Source organism: Theropithecus gelada, chromosome 1, assembly GCF_003255815.1.
Source record: "Theropithecus gelada isolate Dixy chromosome 1, Tgel_1.0, whole genome shotgun sequence".
Classification (NCBI taxonomy): domain Eukaryota; kingdom Metazoa; phylum Chordata; class Mammalia; order Primates; family Cercopithecidae; genus Theropithecus; species Theropithecus gelada.
The window spans coordinates 103,452,672-103,469,639 of record NC_037668.1 but is presented as its reverse complement, the minus strand read 5'-3'; the positions used below and the strand labels follow the sequence as shown (position 1 = coordinate 103,469,639).

Here is a 16,968-nt window from a genome sequence, read left to right as displayed (position 1 = left end):
CCTTAAGGGCAAATTGTATTCCTTTGTGAAGGTAAATCTATCTCTTGCTATGAAAAAAAAGTAAAATGTGGCATAAGTACAAATTAAAGTAGAAAATACAGAATGTAGAGCTTAAAATTAAGCAGCAGCTTCGATCTTGGGCTGAGTATATAAAAAAGATTGAGTTATTAAAAACAAGATCTACAGGTCTGTCTAACAAGATTCTTAAAAAAGGAACCAGGAATATGTTTGAATCTACACATGTTCCTCAAGGCTGCAAATACATTGTACTATATGGACAGTCACTGACAGGGGCATTTATCTGATCCTGTGAACATGTTACAGGGAATTCTGTGTCCAGAGCCTCTGCCCTTTGACCGTGGATTGCTTCTTGTTTCTTAAGTATGAAAACTGGAGAATGACAGACTTAGAGAACATTTTCTCTTATGCATAAATATAGCATTATTAACATACTCACGTCTATAGCAGATTGTTTTAGAATTTTAGATTTGTTTGCTCATCCATAAAAGAGAATAATAATAATTATCTCACAGACTGAGGTAAGGATTAAATTGGCACAGTGCCTGAGAAGTAGTACATATATGCTCAATAAATGGTGTTTTTTTTCATTATTATTCACAGATAGAAATTCAGAAGCGTGTTACAAAGGGTTAGGTGAATTTAATATAGAATTACCAGGCCAATATTATACTTCAGCTACATTATAGTTTAGACTGGTTTATGTGAGCTTAAAGCAAAGTATTGCTACCACGTCTAACAATACTGTAAGGGAAAATAATTTCTTAAAACTATGCAACTGGCATGCTCTTGGAGTTTTGGAGCTGCTCATAAGTTGGGTGTTTCCTAGCCCTTTTCCATGCTGCTCATTTATTTATCTCTTTTTTTCTGAATATTGACTATTGTTAATAAATAACTTAGAAGAGATAGCACGCCTTTCATCATCAGAAATAAGTCCTTGCTTTCACAGTGACGTCTACTTTTTAAACATTTCCACTAATCAATGTTTCTGTTGGCCTCCATTTATCGTCAAGTAGCTTGCATGTCTTTGATCTTAAGTTAATGAATGACTTTCTCCGTAGTATTTGTGAGTTAGACTTCTTAGGCTTAAGCCATTACTCAGTTTACTGTGTAAGGACATTTACTTTTTATTTTTAAATTCAATTTTTTTTGCAGTTTTTACATATGCAAGGAATGAAACACTATGTTGGCTAGAAATTTGTAATAAAAATCATAGAAATAACATAGACTTGGCAAAGCTTCATTCACTCATAGGACAACACTTGGATACTTGTTGGAGTGGAACAGAAAAGCTGACAACACTACCAGCACCACCACTATCAATAGAAAACATTCCTTAAAAATAAAGTTGCCTGTGAAGCTGTGCTAGATATTATTAAAAGAGAAACACATTGAGAACAGTGACCTCAAATTACTTATATGGAGTTGACATGTGGAAAATAAAAACATTAGGCTATATCCACAGGCATTGTGGTTTTCATTACATGTAGGTAAGGTACAAATGAAATTTCGATATGTGAAAAAGTAGACTCAAGTATTATCTGATTCACGTAGAGATTAGAGGTAAAGTTTAGGACTTTTTATGTCTTGCACAATTGATGGATAATAATAACCATGTGACTATATTCTCTTGAATTCATCAGGGGATAGACCATTTAAGTTTTGGTGTCCACCAGGACACAGACAGGCAAAGTGACAGCTGTTACTCTTTGGAGTGAGTTCTTCAAAGCAGACTTAGACCCTGGCTAAGCCTGGTGCTTAAAACCCTGGTGCTCCTGGGTCAAGCAAATGCCTTGGACTACCTTTCAGAATGTGCCATTGGCTCCTGTGACCGGGGCATGGAGGGGAAACACCAATATTATTATGCAAATAGCTCCAGGCCAATGTATGGTTTCAGGAACAGCACAGAGGAATGCCTGGGATACCTAAGATGAGACTTGGATATATTAGCACCAAAAATTGCCTCAAAGAGGAACAATACATTTTATCGGAAACTGATGTGAATTTTGTTTCCAAATTTATATGCTAGTAACAAAGCCAATAGACATTTAAATAGGATTTGCAAGCTGACAGTGTACCCAGACTTTCTACTTTAGCTTAAATTGGAGTGCCTCATTTCGTTCCTTCTTCATTTCTGTAATTGAAAAGACGCCTTTATAGTATGTCTAAAAGCACACTAAGGATGTATTTGTATTAACATATTAATTTTGCTAAATGCCAATAAATGCTATGCCTTATCTTCACTTTTCCATTAGGAAATTGCCTAAAAGACAATGCTTTATTGTAAAATTTAAAAATTATATTGTAAGTAGTATTTCTGGAGACAAGAAGCTATCTAAATCTATTTCAAAATCTGCATCTATATCTACATTTATATGTTTTCCAGTGGTCACACCCTCAAGCATACTGATATAGAATACAGAGGTTGAGATGTTTAGATGCTATTACTAAGGTTAAAAATTATATCATAAACATACACACACATAAAAAAGACTGCAATAAATGAACATAAAAACAATAAACACTTTTTTTTCTCCTACCCTAAGACAAACATAACTAATCAAGATCCATCTGTTTATTCTTGGATTTTCTATTCTACTTCCATGGTTGGTCTCACTCCTGTAGCAGTGTTGGTATCAACACTGGAATATTACAGAGAAGATTAGCATAGCCTTTTGCAAAGATGCCTCACAAATTTGTAAACTTGCTGGATTTTTGCATAGTTAATTACTTCTTTCTTTGTGTTCCAATAGCACATTGTATGTATGTTAGCTGTCATCTACTGTATTATAATTATTTGTTTACTTTTCTGTCCCCCTCATAAAACAGAATTGCTAGAGAAAGAAATTATTTTTTATATTCAGAGTGGCCAGCACCGTGCCTAGATTCTATAAAGCATCCAGAAAATGTTTAATAAATGAAAACAAAATGAAAAAAGTTTTATAGTTTTTGTGTAAGAAACAAGCAACAACTCTTTATATACATCATGCCAAAGCAGAAATGCATTCTGAAACAATTTTTTGCCTCCTCACCTTGTAGTCCCAATGGCAGAAATTCTATTTTAGTGTGATGCCCACTGGCCACCCCCTGCTGATAACTAGTGGACACAGTTCAGTTTGATTATGGGCAGATGGACAAGCCTCCTGTTGTCCTTGGCCATAGACGGTTTCTGCCTATTCTCTTAGGTGCCTCAAACATGCATTTCTCTCTCTCCTCCTTTTTCAGAATCGTACATACTTGCTTCTAAAACTGAATAGAATGATATATTTGCAATATTAGATGCCATAAGCAGGCTCTGGAAGAAAGAGAAGCAAAAATACTTTGAGAGATACATGTTATCTAACACAAAAGAAGTGGACTCAGTGGAAAAGAGGCCATGACACATTGCTATTATTCAACTGATGAGGGATAGATTTTCCCTCTTTCTCTTCCACTATAATGAGATTGATTAGAAGAGAAATAAAGTTGCAATATATTTCTGGAAAAGGAGATCCAGATTATGGTACCAATTTGAATTGTTCAACTAGATGATTGCCCAGGGTTGTAATTCATTCAAATTTCACATATAATTACATACGTAAGTAGTAGTTCCTTCAAATTAGCAATGCAAACAATGGTTGCATAGAAAAGACACTGGCATGTTACTTAAGTTTTTAAGCTATATACAATATTCAAAATCATTTGGCATAGATATTTTCTTTACTAGTAAAAAGAAAATGGGAGAAGAAAATAATTATTATTCATTTAGTTTTTTTTTATCATAGGCCAGGCATTTTTATGAAGACACTTTTTCTATGCTTTTTATGTAATCCTCAGGACTCCACTGTGAAATTAGTTTTATTATGATTATTTTTAAAAAGAGAAAAGTTAGACTGAGAGATACGAAGTAATTCACTTAAGGTTACAGAGCTGGGAAGTGACCAAGGACTTTCAATCAAGTCCTTTCTACTCTTAAACTCATTTTCTACCTACTGTATCAGATTTAGCAAGCACATAGTCATTTCTCAAGGTTTTTTTGTTTTTGTTTTTGTTTTTTTTTTGTTTTTCTTTTGTTTGTTTTTTTTAAGAGACGAGGTCTTGCTTTGTTGCCCAGGCTGCTCACAAATTCCTGGGCTCAAGCAGTCCTCCCACCTCTGCCTCCCAAAGTGTTGGATTACAGGTGTGGACCACCGCTCCTGGCCTTGGGTATTTATTATGAAAGTGGTAGTGTTTTAAAGGATTTCCAGTAATTGTGAATAGTGTCTTAGATGCCAACTACCACAAATGTTTCTGGTGAGTGAGTTGGGGTGCTTGTACTCTTTTCCAGATGATTAAATCTATTGCCTGAAAAGCTCATTCAGTAATGTGACACAGGGGAAGCCATCTCTGATTTTTTGTAATGACTAGGCTAGAAAGCAGAGTTCTCCAATGTTTCCTTTACCTTCTTTAGGAAATACTAGTCTACTTTCTAGAAGTCAAAATTTGTCTTGGCTACCCTGTTTGTCTAAAGGTACCATGCCCAGCTAGCATGGTGGGATATGGCTGGAACTCTTGGTGACATTCTTGCTTTGACCCCAATTCATGGTACACCAATAATCTTTGGGCTAACTTAGGGGGCTAAGGTGAGAATCATTCCAGCTTTGTGGCTGTATTTTTCTGAGGGCCATTGGCATTGTTTCTGTGCATACCCACACAATGGAAGAACCCCATAACTGACTGCCCTTTTGCATGGAGGAGGGGCAGCACAGACCCTGAACTTCAGCTGTGGATTCAACATTTCTCTCAGGGTGGTGGCAGGGTGCGTGCTGAGGAGAAGTGATTCTGTGTACTTGCTGCTTTCCTCCTTCTTCCCTCAAATATGCATCAGGCTCACCTTCTCAGGGTGAAAGGACAAACTATAGGACCAACTGCTGGTACCTTGTAACTAAGTAACGTACTTGCTAAAATGGATTAACTCTGTGAAGTAACAGAACTGTCAGTTATCCTGGTTTCCTTGGGTAAGCAGACAGTGCCAGAGCCAATTTCTAACTGTGTTAGATGATTTTTCTTAAAAAAAAAAAAAAAAAAAAAGCAGCCTCAATTATAGTATGCCTAAAAAATGAGAGTTAATCAAGACAGAATTATCAATTGACTAGGTACAATTTGACAAGTCAGTTTTTATTCCAACTGCATTATAGAGGTGATTTTAATATTTGGAAACTGTGATTCAGAGAGAGGCTGCGGAAAAATTATAATGTGGGCATAATTTCCATAGTGCGGAAATGGTCATTATATTAAAGTAGATGTTTATCTCTCTCTCACCTCTTTTTCATATTTTTCCAATTCTGTATGTCTGCCTATAATTTAAACTAAGTAATTAAAGCTATGCTTAAAATGCTTTGCCATTAATAAAGGAAAAGTCACCTTTAAAAAGTTGATTCAGTAATGGAAGTTATTTCAGGACTGGATTTGAGCCCAGTTCCTATTAATGAGGACTATTTTCCTTTTCTTTTTCTAGGACAGCAGAATTAGAATTATCTGTTTTGTCTATTTCCAGTCATGACACATTCTAGGTTTAGGTAAATAAACTGAACTAAAAAATAACAGGCTAACCAACCCTGTCACTTGACTTGAAGCTGTCATTTTTCATTTCAGCATTATGTTAATAAGCATTAATATGAAAACTCTCTGTCAAAGGTTTGCTTCTTATGTTTTGATTGCTTTAGAATGAAAATGTAGGTACTGAATTTCAGAAATGGAGTAGGAGGGGCAGAGAGCCCTGGACAGAATCAGGAGGCTGGCTCAGGTCTTGGTTCTGTCACCATATATGACCATGTATGTACCTGGACAAATAGAGCCCGGCTCTATTTTTTTTTTTTTTCTTTTTTACATAAGTGACTCCATTTTGATTCCAAAATGCTTTAACAAGTGCTTTGTAGAAGGTAATCACTTTAAAATTTTAAATATCTGTTTCCTTTACCTTTAGAAGCAGAATGGTTAGAGTAAGTTAGGATGACAAATAGGTGTCCCCTTTTCTGCCAGCTCTGATCAATTGATAATGCCTGTCTTGAGTGCTACGTGGGGATGATGGTGAAGCCTTTTGCAGATCCAGTTGGCAGGAGGACTCAGGGCAAAAGAGCCAATTATTTTTCATCCTTAAACTTGACAACTTCTTGGGTAATTATCTGCTTCTTTTATGACTTTCGCAATTTATTCTTATGTTTTACAGTTCAAGAAATGGTCTCTTCATAGTTTACCTAAAGACATTTTGAAAATTTGAGACCGAGGATGCGTAGTCTTTGAGATCATCTAATCAAAATTAGGATATGTTAAAAAGTGTGTCAACCTAAGTAACAGAGAGGCTCTCTAAAAGAAAATATTCAAGAATAGGGCATTGCAATGGGGAAGTGTGCATAGTAAACTATGTGTGTATTCAGAGAGTTTACCTGACATAAGGAAGACAAAGAGTTTTACAGAAAAAATGAGGAGTATTACATAATTTTGTTGAAATGATTATCCTTGGCTACAAAGACAAATAACATGGATAACATCAGTCTGAGGTTGGACACAAGGGTGCAGTAGCCTTCCTGCAAGGTTTTGCTTTTTGCAGTCTTTTGTGATAGGTTTTGTAATCAGGTATACAAGTGTGAGAGCCTTTCTTTTAATGCCTTCTCTGGCTCTATTTGACAGATTTTTTTTTTAAAACATAAGGGACCCCATTTTGATTCCAACAGCCTTAATGGGTTATTTGTAAAATGTAAAGTGCTATTTTTGTTATTTGAGGACAATATGGATAATTAATGACAAGGTTTTCTATTATTTCCTTTGGGGCCTCATTCCTCCAATTTTTCATGGAATATTTATTGCGTGAATGACACAGACTCTTTCAGTAAATTCCTTAAAAATTACTCGTTCTACTGACGCTAGATTAAGATAATTAAGTGCTTAATTGTATGGCACAGACAGTAAACAATGTAGACATTCAGAGAGCTAGAGAGCCAGAATCATCAGAGTCATTCAGTCATCGGAGAACATTAAAAGAAAAGGCAGAACTTGAGCAGGGTCTAAAATGGGCTGAATTTAGGCAGAAGGGCATCTTAGAAATGGGGTATAATTTGAGTAGAGCATGGAATGAGACATAAGTGCAATTTGTGGCAATGAACAAGAAGTAGAAACTGTTTCAATAAGAAAAGTTTAGATTGCTAATTATTAGTAATAAGATTAATATCAGTAACAGTTAACATTTATTCACTTATTCATCCAACCAATATATAATAATTTTTTGTATTTTTGGTAGAGATGGGGTTTTGCCATGTTGCCCAGGCTGGTCTCAAACTCTTGAGCTCAGGCTATCTGCCCGCCTTGGCCTCCCAAAGTGCTGGGATTACAGGTGTGAGCCACCACACCCAGCCCCAACCAATATTTTTTGAGTGCATATAATGTGCCAAACTCTATACTGAACACTGGGGATACAGCTCGTAGCAAAATGGACAAAAATCTTTGGCAGCTTTATAGGTCCTACATTCTAGTGGAAAATGATAGTAAACAAAGCAACTATTTAAATATGTAGTATGTTAGAGAATAATAACTGCAAAGGAGAAAAATAAAGCAGGGAAGGGGACAAGGGAATGGTAGGGGTGGGTTGCAATTTTGGATAGAGTGGCCAAGGGAGGCCTTATTAAGAGGGTAATGATTGTGTTATGACCTGAAGCACCACATGCCAGGCATCTTGCCCAGTGAGCTACTTATATTATTATAGTTTATTTAATTTTCAGAACAATCATATGAAAATAGGTACTAGTATTGCCCTCATTTTATAGATGATAATCTGAAGCATAGACAACTGAAGTAACATGCAAGTGTAAATGGCAATTAAGTGTAAGAGCTGGATTTTAAATCCGGGAAGTTAATTCCCGAGAGTATGCTTTTAGTTTATAAAAATCTGGATAACAAAAATCATTGAAAGAGCTATCAGCAGTCAAAATGATAGAATTTTAGAGCTGGAGAGAAACTTACTGACTGTCTAATCCAGTGGTTTTCAACCACCTGGAGAGCTTGTTAAAACTCAGATTTCTAGACCCTACTTCTGAAGTTTTTGATTAAGTAGGTCTAGGGTGAGCCCTGAGAATTTGCATTCTAACAAGTTTCAGGTGATGCTGATGGTTTCCATTGATGGTTTAGGCAACACACTTTGGGAATCATTGTTCTAGTCATGTAGCACATTCAAATTACTGAAATTAGCTACTCTCTATTGTTTTGGCTCCCGGCATTCTGTGCCTTGTTTCTTGCCCACCTCTTTCTTGAGTATATAGGGACAGAGGCTTTCTTAATCTATTTACACACAATAAAGGTTTAATACATGTCTATCATTGAATGACTAATGTGGAAGAGAAGAGGGAAGCACTGAAAGTTTTGACCAGCAAAGTGACATAATGAAAGCAGTATTTTAGGAAGATTTGTTATTAGGAATGGTAAGATAAAGAGATTGGAGATATGAAGATTTTACCATCGCCAGGTCCGTGTAGAGCTTTGCCACTCAAAGTGTGACACAGACCAGCAGCATTGGCATCACCTGGAGGCTTGTTAGAAACCCCAAGTCTCAGACCCCACTTTAGACCTACTGAATCAGAATGTATGTTTTTACAAGATCCCCAGTGACTCATATGCATGTGGAAGTTTAAGAAACACAGCTTTAGGACATCAAGTGGATGATGCCTGACCTTATAGGGTAGCCCTAGATGTTCAAGATGCAGCAGCATATATGAATGGCTGAGCAGGTCAGCTTTTTCTCAAGCATATTTCTTGGGGTGCCAGTTCTCTGAGATCTTAATTGGTATTCAGTGGTCAAAAAAGTTTGGCAACATATTTTACAAGATAAATATATACAAATTAAAAATAATTTTTAAAGATGTTTGGCAAATACCAGGTTAAATATCAGATTAAACAGAGATAAATAGGTCTATTTATGGACAGGCTTTAAACAATCTTTTAATATGCTAATACACTTTCTGAATCTCTAAGAGAAAAGCTGTGTTGTATAGCTGCTTCTACATTTATTGCTCATGAAAGGCAATCTGGAGGGCATCTTCCCATGTTATTGTTCTGTGGAGCGCATGTTGATAAAGCTGCAATAGGTCGTTTGTGGTTATTAGGGTTCTAGACTTGTCAGGTTTTCTAATCTCTGGGCAGGAAAGCACCTTACACTTTCTAACTTTAATATCCATTAAATTTCTTCACTTTAATACTCATTAATTTTCTGTTCAAATGCCCCACCTTTCCATCGCTGGTCCAGGTATGTGACCTTACTTCTGACTCATTTTAATGGCTGAACTGTATATATTTGGACAGTCATAGGATGGGATTGTAGGAAATCCCATGTATTTTTTCCATACTGTCAGGTATGGAAAAAATATTCAAGAATTAGTTGCTGGTTTTGGCATCTGAGGAAATAAGGAGCTACTAGAAAATGTCAGGGTCACTCGTAAAGTACCCAACTTTAGTTTTTGGTAAGAGTAAAGTCGGGAGGTACTACTGAGAGCAATTACTGGGTAAACAAAGAAGAAATATCAAAATTTGACTATTAAGAGATACAATATCTGTCAGCAAATTTGTAGTCAGTCATAAAAAGAAGCACATGAACGACATATTTAGGAACTAGGGCTATTTTAGATTTAGGACAGTCCAAATAGCTTTTCTACAGTTTATTTCTACTGATGTCCTTTTTGAAAATCCATGGCCCATTTGAACCCTGAAAGGTTGATTATTCCACATTCTATAACTCAAAAAGCATTTGATTTTAAATTACACTTACTAATAAATTACCAATAGTTTGGGTAGCATTTTGCTTTACCTCCATTCTCCTGGACATGAAGCTTCACTTTTTGTTTTTGGTAGCAGAATTCTTATACTCTTGGTAGTAAGAGGAGTGAAAATACTTTCTCAGTGGTACCCTTAGTTTGGGCAGTAAGCCAGATAATTTTCGTGTTTTTCCCCTTTCTGTTAATAATAATAAAAAACAATGAAAAGTATTTTTTATTTGAATTTGTTCCTTCAAATGCTCAAAGGCTTACTTTATTTCTTATTACCTTTTCCTGAAATTAAATAAATGTTATTTCTTACAAAATCAAGGTAGTACTGAATGACATTCACATAATTTTAAAGGAAGTTTTCTCCTGAGTCACTAAATTTGATACTTTAGAGCGTAAACTTCAATATTTAAATATTCCAAATCTGATTCAATACAGCTTCCCTTTACTGTACCCTCCATTGGTTGAATTTCCTGCCCTTGCAGGAGAAATTTTGGAAAGGAGGGAATGAAGTTTTAAAAATCAAGCAGAATATATTGAATTAAGTAGTTTTTGATTTCAGAGACTTCTAGAGGGGATTAGTACAGCTTTGAGCCACTTTTCTCTATCTCTAAATCTAAAGTTCCCAGGATACTATTTCCAAGATGAGGACTCTGAGAACCTATAAGCTCCTTAATCATTCCAAAGAGATGCAATTTTTCTTATTGTACTATATTTACTAAGACGGAAAAGTAGACTGATTCATTACACAATAGAAAGAGGCTGACAGCTTTTGGAAGGAGTGTTTTTCCTTCTAAAATGCTTAATCCATCCTATTGTCAGGCTAAAAATTGTGGTAGATGGCATTTACTGGGCCACCCTGATTCTTCTGTAGAGTAGAACCTGGGAGGTTGTGGTGGCTACATGAGTACCTCTAAACAGGTAAAGATGGACTGCGTGGGTGCTAAGAGAACCCCAGTTGCTGAATTTTGAATGTGATACATGATGGGTATCTTTTATCACTACAAGCCGTTATGGTTAGTAGGAAAGAGATAATAGAGGCATCAACTGTCCCATATTCCAAAGGTATCCTGCTAATGAGCCATTTTTAATGCACATGCTAAGGGTTGCCAGTTCTTATTTTGGAGAGATTTTCAACAAGAATAGCAACCAGAGGTTAAAATTAGACGTTGGGTTACTAAATATTTGTACAACATCCATCCAAAAAAGCATTTATCAGTCTTCATCAGGTGCTAGGTACAGTGCTGGGTGCTGGGATATTGGCAAAAACGATAAACATTGTCATTACCATCCTATTGCTTGCTGAATAAAGTGGGTTGCAGGTAAGTAAACAAGATAATGTAACAGTGAGTTATGTGTTATGATAGCGGAAATACAATGAACTATAATAATATACAGAAGCGGGATGCTTAATTTTTACTTGAGTCAGGTAAGAAGAGGCATCTACATGAAAGATGAATAAGCAATAGACAGACCAAGAGGAGTTGGGGCAGGAAGAGCATTCTGAGAAACCAGTGTATACAAAGGTCCAGAGGAAAACCATAAGAACATTTTGTTTGGAACATACAGCTTTTAGGAAGAAAGGGAAGTGGCTAGAAATGAAGAAAGAAAAGTAAATAGGGTCCAGATACATAGGGTTTTGTAGGCATTTGGGCTTTATTCTAGAATGGAGAGTCATTAAAAGCTTTTCCAGCAGAGAAATGATTAAAGATGCATTTTATGGTAAGGACTCTGGCTGCATTCTGGAGAAGGGTTGGAGGGAGATAATACTGGGTAGAGTGGGACACATGAGGAGACTGTTGTACATGTTTTCATAGAACAAGATGTTTGCCTGCATTTGACAAATGATACCATTCTTCACAGCTAGGGGTTTTGTGTTTGGTAGATGTTAAAATGGTTTACTCTTACTTTTGTAAAGTCCATGTTTTTATACTGTGCTTTAACTCACTGTTTCCCATATTATATTTCTTTAAGAAACCATCCTTTTGTTCTCCTTCTCACACTTTTATAAAATATTTTTTTTTTTGCTTCCTGAATATTCTGAAATGTCTTGTCTGTTCTTGACACATATATCTTTTCTACATTTTGTCACTTTGGTTTCTTTTTCAAATATGCATATAGAGAGTTCATGTTGAAAGAGAAGTAATTGTGTTTCTAGTGAAGAGATCTTGGCATCACAACTGTGGATAGTCTGAGATTTCCTGGAAAGAGCAGTAAAAAGAAATTCAGTGGTTTTCAGCATTGGAAAAAAACTAGCTTAAAGATAAATAGTGTTCCCAGAGGGAAGGAGGCTTGCTGTATAGCAATCAATATAGTAGGATTAGAAAAGACCAACACAGTTGAACTCCAAAGTACAAAATGTAATTAAGGGCACAAACGACACATAATACATGTCAAGTTTAAAAGAGAAGCTGAGCAATTACAGAGTGAAGTTCAGAACTTAAAAGTGACAGAAAGAGCAAAGGGCGAAAATGACAAAAACATTTCGTGTAAGACTAAAATTGCTGCAATTGTATATGAGATACAGAAGGTCAGTGAACAGCCTAGAAAAGTGTCCAATGGATAGCAAGGGTAATCCATTGACTGAAAGGGTCTTGTAGACATTGATTTTAAAAAGTAAAATTAAATGATTTTTTTTTGCCTCAGTGCTCTCAAAAAGCACAGTCTTGCTAGAAAGAGAAATCAATTTAAAATGAAATATGTAAAATTGTTCCTTGGGAAATGTTGCCAATCAATAGGTGGTAAAGAAATCAAGAGATTTGAATTCTCATATACAGCCAGCCAGATATGTTTTCTTCCAGGATTAATGCTGTCATTGTTCAAGGCAATAATTCATTTTTAGGCTTAAAAATCCTTTCTAAGAAAATATTATGTTTTTATGTTTTTGTTCCCAAGTCACCAAATTGTAGCCCATTTTAATGCTTTTTTGGCTTTCTATGTTTCCAGGTGTGACACATCTGACCCATACAGGAGGATGTGTAGAAGTCCTGGCAAAAGAACTTCCCAACCTATTAAGCAATCTCTTCTCCCTCCCTCCCTCTCTTCCTCCCTCCCTCCCTCTCTTCCTCCCTCCCTCTCTCCCTCCCTTCCTTTCTTCCTCTCTTTCTTTCTCCCTTTCTCTCTTTCTTTCTTCTCTCTCTGCTTATCTCTCTCTTCTTTTTTTCTCTCTCTCCGTCTTCCTCCCTCCTTCACCCCCTTCCTTCCTTCTCTTTTTTTCTTTCCTTTTCTTTTTTGTTTTTCTTTTCTTTTTTTTTTTTTTGAGACAGAGTCTTGCTCTGCCACCCAGGCTGGAGTGCAGTGGTGCAATTTCGACTCACTGCAGCCTCTGCCTCCCAGGTTCAAGAGATTCTCCTGCCTCAGCCTCCTGAGTAGCTGGGATTACAGGTGCATGACACCATGCCTGGCTAATTTTCTGTATTTTTAGTAGAGGCAGAGTTTCACCATGTTGCTCAGGCTGGCCTCAAACTCCTGACCTCCGATGATCCACCCACCTTCACCTCCCAAAATGCTGGGATTACAGGCGTGAGCCACCATACCCAGCCTTTTTTCTTTTCTTTTTGAGGGAATGGTCAAATATGCTTGTTGCTATGTTAAGTAGAGATTTGGAAGAATGCACATTGTTTACTCTGAAAATTGTGCGAGATACAAATTTCCTAAGGGAACACCAATTGTTTTTTCTTAATGGCATATTGAAGGCAATATTCAAAGAAAGGGTAAACTGGATGCAATAGTAGGGAGGTTTCCTGTTAGCCTCTCAGAAAGATTTAGAAACTAAGAAATTCTGACTAACTGTTGTAACAGACAAACCCTGAAATCTCAGCGGCTTTAGCACAACAGACATGTATTTGTTCATATCACAGTCTAATGCGAATGGGGGATCTTCCTTCATTTTGCAGCCACACTACGGGCCTCTGCGATAAGGGAAGACAAGGATGGAAGCGGCTGCATAGCTCATAGCTATCTTGGCCTAGAACTGGCCTTTTCCCTCTGAGCCAGTTACATGACCCCAACCTAACTGTGAGGTAGCCTGGGAAAAGTAGGGGAGTACCTGGGAGTAACTGATTTGACACTAACTGTTTTTGCCACTAGAAGGAAGTTAGTTACTGATTGATCTGAGCTCTATTTCCATTGTTCATGGGGAGATAAGGACCCTCAAAGATGGAGGAGGTAGAAGAAGGTGGTACTGTTTGTGGTGGAGAGGACGGAAACTGAAATGTATCACAGGAAGTGACGAGAGCCACGGAAGTGAAACTGGAAAAGCTGGCCTGAAGTGGTGTGCAGGATAAGGGAATGGCTGTAGGTTCACCAATTCCATGTAACTTATACATCCAGACCTGCAAAGACAAAGGTTAACTCTGGGACTACTAATTGTGCTGCTTTAAATGTAATCACACTGCTTCAAATATATTATGTTAAACGTACCTTTTTGGATATTTTTCCATTAACTTTAAACATTTTCTAAATGTACAGAAAGATTGAAAGAATAGTACAATATGAACACTTGTATACTCATTACTTTCGTTCAGCAGTTATTCATGTTTTGCCGTATTTACTTTGTATAGCTATTTGTAAGTGTGTGTACTTTGTTCTGAACACCTTGAAAATATGTTGCAGACATAATACTTACCATAATATTTCATGTAACTGCAATGCCATCATCATATCTAAGATAATTTTATATTCTTATTGTACCCACACACACCATAATATAACCAATTTATATTCAATTTATATTCAAATTTCCCCAATTATCTAAAGATGACATTTATCTCTCTCATTCTCTGTCTTTTTTTCAAACGAAGTTCACAGATTGTATTCATGTTACATTTCTCTAGTGTCTTTTGATCTCAAAAATCCCTTTATTTCATTTTTAGAACATTTACTTTTTGAAGACATTGTAGGACAGTTGTATTGTCCCACATTCTGAATTTGTCTGATTTCTTCTGCATGCTGTGGTTCTCCTAGTTCTTATATTCTTTGGATTTCTTATAAACTAAAATGGGTCTAATGGCTTAATTAGATTTAATTAAACATTTTCGGCCAGGATATTCCATAAGTGATGGTCTTATTTCATGTTACATCACAACAGAAGGCATATAATGCCAGGTTTTTCACTCAAATGATGTTAAATTTGATCACTTTGTTAGTAAGGTCATCACCAAATCTCTTTATTGTGAAGGTTTATTTTTCACTTTGCAATTAGCAACTAACTCATGGGTTAATGCCTTAGTACCTTGTGAGTATCTCAACAATCTTTCACCTAAATATTTTAAAATGCATTGATGATCTTTGCCTGAAATAATTATTTCACTGGGAGGTGTAAAAAGTGTGGTTTTTCTAATTTGTATCATTTTTTCTATATTTATTAGTTGGCATTGTTCTGTGAAGAATAACTTTCCCTCATCAACTGGGACTGAATTACATTTCTTCCTAAAGAAGCAGGATATATTTATAATTTTAAAAAATTATAGACAATTTTGAATATAGAGCAAAACCATAATCATCAGCTGTAATTTCAATAGCCAGTGAATCAATGTGGTTTTTGTTTGTTTGTTTGTTTGTTTATTATTATACTTTAAGTTCTAGGGTACATGTGCATAATGTGCAAGTTTGTTACGTATGTATACTTGTGCCATGTTGGTGTGCCGCACCCATCAACTCGTCAGCACCCATCAACTCGTCATTTACATCAGGTATAACTCCCAGTGCAATCCCTCCCCCTTCCCTCCTCCCTGTGATAGGCCCCGGTGTGTGATGTTCCCCTTCCTGTGTCCAAGTGATCTCATTGTTCAGTTCCCACCTATGAGTGAGAACATGCGGTGTTTGGTTTTCTGTTCTTGCGATAGTTTGCTGAGAATGATGGTTTCCAGCTGCATCCATGTCCCTACATAGGACACAAACTCATCCTTTTTTGTGGCTGCATAGTATTCCGTGGTGTATATGTGCCACATTTTCTTAATCCAGTCTGTCACTGATGGACATTTGGGTTGATTCCAAGTCTTTGCTATTGTGAATAGTGCCGCAATAAACATACGTGTGCATGTATCTTTGTAGCAGCATTATTTATAATCCTTTGGGTATATACCCAGAAATGGGATGGCTGGGTCATATGGCACATCTAGTTCTAGATCCTTGAGGAATCGCCATACTGTTTTCCATAATGGTTGAACTAGTTTACAATCCCACCAACAATGTAAAAGTGTTCCTATTTTTCCACATCCTCTCCAGCACCTGTTGTTTCCTGAGTTTTTAATGATCACCATTCTAACTGGAGTGAGATGGTATCTCATTGTGATTTTGATTTGCATTTCTCTGATGGCCAGTGATAATGAGCATTTTTTCATGTGTCTGTTGGCTGTATGAATGTCCTCTTTTGAGAAATGTCTATTCGTATCCTTTGCCCACTTTTTGATGGGGTTCTTTGTTTTTTTCTTGTAAATTTGTTTTGAGTTCTTTGTAGGTTCTGGATATTAGCCCTTTGTCTGATGAGTAGACTGCAAAAATTTTCTCCCATTGTGTAGGTTGCCTGTTCACTCTGATGGTAGTTTCTTTTGCTGTGCAGAAGCTCTTTAGTTTAATTAGATCCCATTTGTCAATTTTGGCTTTTGTTGCCGTTGCTTTTGGTGTTTTAGACATGAAGTCCTTGACCATGCCTATGTCCTGAATGGTATTACCTAGGTTTTCTTTTAGGGTTTTCATGGTATTAGGTCTAACATTTAAGTCTCTAATCCATCTTGAATTAATTTTCATATAAGGAGTAAGGAAAGGATCCAGTTTCAGCTTTCTACTTATGGCTAGCCAATTATCCCAGCACCATTTATTAAATAGGGAATCCTTTCCCCATTTCTTGTTTTTCTCAGGTTTATCAAAGATCAGATGGCTGTAGATGTGTGGTATTATTTCTGAGGACTCTGTTCTGTTCCATTGGTCTATATCTCTGTTTTGGTACCAGTACCATGCTGTTTTGGTTACTGTAGCCTTGTAGTATAGTTTGAAGTCAGGTAGCGTGATGCCTCCAGCTTTGTTCTTTTGACTTAGGATTGTCTTGGAGATGCGGGCTCTTTTTTGGTTCTATATGAACTTTAAAGCAGTTTTTTCCAATTCTGTGAAGAAACTCATTGGTAGCTTGATGGGGATGGCATTGAATCTATAAATGACCTTGGGCAGTATGGCCATTTTCACAATA

General features: G+C 36.5%; 1 protein-coding gene across 3 annotated transcripts in view; it reads left to right on the top strand.

The window, feature by feature from the left end:
• Positions 1–16,968, top strand: part of SLC44A5 (solute carrier family 44 member 5) — a 412,555-nt gene that overhangs the window by 70,680 nt on the left and 324,907 nt on the right. The gene's annotated exons all lie outside the window — the stretch shown is intronic.